Source organism: Austrofundulus limnaeus, unplaced genomic scaffold (genome assembly GCF_001266775.1).
Source record: "Austrofundulus limnaeus strain Quisiro unplaced genomic scaffold, Austrofundulus_limnaeus-1.0 Scaffold29, whole genome shotgun sequence".
Taxonomy (NCBI): Eukaryota; Metazoa; Chordata; class Actinopteri; order Cyprinodontiformes; family Rivulidae; genus Austrofundulus; species Austrofundulus limnaeus.
This window is the reverse complement of record NW_013952431.1, coordinates 2,224,812-2,230,437: the sequence shown is the minus strand read 5'-3', so window position 1 is coordinate 2,230,437 and position 5,626 is coordinate 2,224,812.

The following is a 5,626-nucleotide window of genomic DNA, read 5'->3' as shown; positions in this document are numbered from 1 at the left end:
TATATATATTGTTTAATGTGTTGTTCCTCTCAGCTCATTCTGGGAAAACAAAAGGCTGAGTCTTTCTACTCCTTCAGCTCAGCACACTTCATCTCTGAGGTAACAGGTTAGGTTAGGTTGAGGTGCTCTAATTATGGCCTCTACACAGATGGAACAAACACAAGTTGAGCTGTTGCCTTTTCACTATAAAGAAACATCTCCTTAAAACTGAGCTCTGTAGAATTAGTTGTAGTTTTCATTCAAACTTTTGTTATTTGGACACATTTTTGCATCCCTGTCAGTAAATAAAGRAAACAGCTGTGGGAATGTAACCTAGCTACTTTATTGCCTTCTTTGGACTTGGTGCTGTCCCAAAAGCTGCTTTCACAGAAAACAATTAAACCATTAAAGAGGTTATACAATTCAAACAAAATCTACCAGGAAGAGACATTACATCATCATGTCCTGTAATCAATTAGCTGTTTTGTTTTAACAGCTTGCGCAATAAAGTTTAGAGTCTAGCACCTTTCCTAACCGTCACTTCTCATTTTTATTAACTAAACTCTGTTGAAGAGAAACTCTGCATCAGTGCAATCATTCCTAAATCACTCTTGATGATGCTTTAATCTCTGCTCTTTGGCTGACATGTAATCTAGATTATGTCTGTACGGCTGTGACACAACATTTTGTTATGAATTGATACTCCAGGCAAATTAGCAACTCCAAATAACAGCCTAGCATGAAGTATTGCCTTTATTTTCAATATTGGAAAATGATCTTAGTTTAAACCTTGTGAATGGCAAGAATTCTTTATTTTTATATACTTGAATGTTGGGTGATTTACGAAGAAAAGACAAACATTTTGCAGTTATATTTTGGTTTAACTCACATTATCATTGTGTCAGTTTCAGGGCATTTGTGGCTACATTTTTTTCTGTAATTCTTGTTTACTTGTTTGTCTTCTCCTTATTTCATGTCTAACGGTTGTTTTCCATGTAAGAGCACTTGAAGCGGAGTCTTCCTTCGACAGCAAAGAGAATTGCGCCTCCATGAATATAAACGACACACTTCACATAAAACTCAGCAGCCTGGGAGCTGGAGATGCCAGACCCAGCATTGTGTCAGAACTCAGACAGAAGTCAAAACTTGTGTTGAAAGACATGACGAAGGTGCAGATTGTTTTGCTGTAATTCTGGTCACATCCTCTAGATCTCCATCTCCCCACCTGATCCAAACTCTCAATTAGCTCAACTGTATCTCTTTCTAATCACRTCTTCACAGTACTATATGATCACTGTTCCCAAAATGTTAAAATAAAAGCACAATGCCATGGTTTGCAAATCTTATAAGCCCACATTTTATTCACATAGGAATATAAACTTAGCACAAGCCAGGCTGTGGTGGCTGTGTATGGTTCTTCCACACACCACTGAGGCTTCTGTTTGTTAAATTAGTAACTTAAATATACAACATGTCTTTTTTCTTTAAATTTCAATCATCCCATCCACTGAACACCAAACGAGTCATCAGAATAAACCATTTGACAGAGGATTTGGCAAATTTGTCATGTCTGCAACCCACATACTCAGCTTTACTGCTCATCCTACAATGCCTGTTCCTTACAAATGTGGCACCATTGAAATTAACAAGCTTTTTAACGGTAGGAGATTAATCGCCAAGAAGAATTGTTACAAGAAAATAAATAATCTAACATAATTTTTTCACTTTTTGTGCAAATATAATAAACATAAAGGTTAAAACAAAAAAATAGTGTCAGGTAAATTTCAATTTGATGGTAACAACATTTCTCTGGAGTCATTAGGACAGGGTCATGTTTCCTTCAGTTTGTAAACGCTTGAGTTGGCAGTTGTTTTTGGAGGGGAATAGTGTTGTAAGAAATCTAGTGTTCAATAAACTGAATTCGAGACAACAAACACACAGATGTTAAACAAATGAATTGTAGAAAGAATGAAAACCAAACAACACCAGAATCTGGAATCGGAGTGGAAGTTTATTGCAGAAGTGGTCAGTTTTTCTTCAGTTGCAGGTTGGGGAAATCCATTTTCTGGTTCCTCTGTTTGTGATGCTGATGAATCCAGATGTTCTTCCAGTTCAGCAGCTTGAAATAACTCCCCTCTCTGTGGTTCTTCAGCCTCAGACGTCAGCTGATCACTCTCCTGTTGTTTGGTTCCAGTCGGAACTTGAGTCAGGTAATACTACATGTTTGAAAAACTAACAGCTCCGATCCATGTCAGTTTAAAGCCATTCCATCAGATTTGAAGAGATGCCGTCTCTCCCAGAAGAGATCAAAGTTATCCACAAATCTCACAGAGTGGTCAACACAGGACTTTTCCAAAAAACCATTAAGAGCCAACAGTCTGCTGGACCTCTCAGCCCCTCCTCTGGCTGTAGGAATTGGTCCACTGAGGAACACATCCATGTTGAGATTTTTAACTGCATTCAGCAGCTGAATAAAATCCTTCTTCAGGATTTCTGACTGTCGGTTCATAACATCATCACTTCCTGTATGAATGATGAGCTTCTTCACAGTTGGATACTCAGCTGTGATTTCCAGAAYCTTCTCTGTGAGGTCAGACACTTTATCAGCAAACTCAGAACTTTGACTTTTTTCTTGTTCCAGAAGCCTCTGATCTCATTCACCATTTTATCTGCGATGATCAGCATTTCTTGATTCTTGAAAACCTCTCTTTTGACTTGTTTTGGTCTTGAGCTGGAACTGGATCTGGTCCCAGGTCCCTCTCTGAGATCAGACCATGAACTTTGTTCAGGCTCAGTTTCTTCCAGTGGTGTGAATCTGTTTTGAAGAAAGACTGATTCATTTCTCTGGCTGTTATCAGGTGTTTTGATTACAGCCTGTCATTGCTTTCTTCTCCTTGCTGGTGGAGAAAAAGCTTTTCTCTGTAATTCTGACCATTCGATGTCATCTAAGAGCTGAATCCTTCCTGAGAGATTTTTTGGTCTGGCACAAAGAGAGTTCCATACAGTTTTACACTCAGAAGCAGCTTCCATCTCCTCTCCATGTCGATCTCTCATCTCAGCCTTCTCACCCATTTTAACACATGTTGAGTTCTCCAAAGCATTCATCTTTTCCAGACGATGAATCTTGAGCTCCAACACCGTCACCTTTTGGGGAAGCTGGCAGAAATCCTCTTTGGAAAAGAAAGGAGGCATCTTGAAGCTTTTCTGTACTCACTCTCAGCAGATGATGTTTCAAAAATCTTCTCAGTTTCATCAGCCAAAAATAAAAGCCAATGTTCTCTGCTTATTCAAGATCACACATCACGTCGGGGTCACCAAAACTGTAAGAAATCCAGTGTTCAATAAACTGAATTCGAGACGATAAACACACTGATGTTAAATAAATGAATGGTAGAAAGAATGAAAACCATACAACACCAGAATCTGAAATCGGAGTGGAGGTTTATTGCTGCTCAGGCAGACAGGAAAACCACACTGGCCATAAAACCAGAAGTTTAAGTATATATACAGCTTCTTCACTACCTCCGCTCGCCCCCTGCTGGCCTACGGCTGAGTCACAGGCATTCAGACAAAATTCTCACCTGATGTATTCAGGCCGTTATTTATGTGTTGACAAATGTTTCGGACATGCATATTTTAATCAAGATATAACAATAGATTAAACAATAGATTAACACTGTCAATATTTCAAAAGGAGAACTAAGAATATAGTGTTGTGCTTCTAAAATCAGTACTAACCTACCTAAAACTAAATTTCTTCACAGTGTCCTGTTTTTGTCTTATTTCAAGATTTAGCTCTTCAACAGTCCTGGGTTGTCTTTTCTGGATTTTGTATTATGATGCGTCAAATGTTGTTAATTGATAAGAGATCTGTACTCCAGGCAGACCAGTTCAGCTACAAAGCCATGTGGTTGTGATGGATGCAGTTTGAAGTAGGGCTGCACAATAAATTGCACAGACATATCGCAAAAAAACTGGTAAACTGCAATAAAATGTTTGTTTTAAATGTTTTCATTTATGCATTTAGTCAGCATCAGTCTGATGAACAAAATGGGACTGAGGTGCCGCATCAAATTATAACCACTTGGTGAGTGAAGAAAACGTTGGACCAATGCAAAGAGAGAATTTGAAGTTGTATTTAGGTTATTAACTTATGTTCAGATGTTTTTATTATTTATTAAAAAACTGATAGTAAGGGGCAGTTTTCAGTACTTAGAGCATTAGATAATGTTTTATCGGGCGATGTTTAACGTCATGAAGAAACTGTATTGCATGCCGTTGTTCAGTGCTAACACAGCAGCTGTGTCTAGTTGCACTTTTTAAAATAAAACTGCCATGTTGTATTGGTAATTAATTAATTMATTCATTAGTTGTTGTTTTTTATTTATTTTTTTTGCTCTGAACCCAGAACAGAAAAACATCAACACTGCATACTTAAGTATTTGTTCATTTATTGCAAGTCATATCATCATTGCAACATTAAGCACTGTTATCACACATTTTCCTGAAATCATGCAGTCCTATTATGAAGTTTAGCAACATCTTTCTAAAATATAAAAAGACTTTCTTTTACAAAGAAGCTATCTGGGTGGCAGCAGATGTTCTAAAAGCTGTTTATATTTCAAGATGTGGAAGCTGCCCTTGCCATGAGCACTAATGGACCCCCATAATATCAGAGAGGCAGGTTTCTGAACTGCGGGCTGGTGGTAACAAGCTGAAGGATCCCTCTTTATTACAGAGGAAGTGGTGTTAGTGATTTCCAAAATAAGTTTTAAATTTGGATCCATCTGACCGCAGAACAGATCATTTGCAAGTGGAATGTCTGTAGGTGTTCTGAAAACCTGCAGCRTTGCCTTCAGGTAGTTTAACACCCTTCAGCTCTGATAATTTTACCTCTGTTGTGGTCATAGTTAAACCCAGTAAGCACATATATGTGTTTGCATTTGTTTAGAGGAATCCTTAAAATTTTAATTTGTTTAAAAAATATCAAAGCTTTCCAGAAACGCCTTCCCAAATTTGAAAGAAGTGAATCTGAGACGCTCCTCAATTATCTGCAAAGCACTTTGTTTAAAAATGTACTTCAAGGAAACAAAGTAAAAAAATAAAATAACAGTGATTTATGTTTTATTTATGCAACTTGGAGCCACTGTCTCTTTTGTGCAATTTATTACAGAATAATCAAAAACCTCTTTGCTTTAAAAGGCTGTGAGTTACAAACTCCTTTCAGTTTTGTTTTTGCTTCCAATAMATCTGCCTTTCTAGTGTTTTTTTTTCTTTTACAATGTAAGTGCATAAATCAGAAAAGCTTTCACTGCCCCATGCCAAAGTCCTTTACATGATTAAATATAGACAAAAATAAATACCAACATTAGGTGATCACGGTGGCAGAGGATCACTAACGTATTGTTTCACCTCATTCAGGTTTTTAATATTCTGATATCTGATCAATTAKTTGGCTTTAATAAGTCAGAGCTTCACTTTATCAGCATCAGACCAGATWCCCGCTCTGCCAGCACTGAGACAAAACAGCTTTAATTAAAACTGATCTGTGCAGATTCTTTTCATTTGTCATCAGCTTTTTCATTTCAGCTTTCTGACATGAAAAAAAAAAGATGTTTGGCTCCGTTGACATCAGTCGCTGACACTG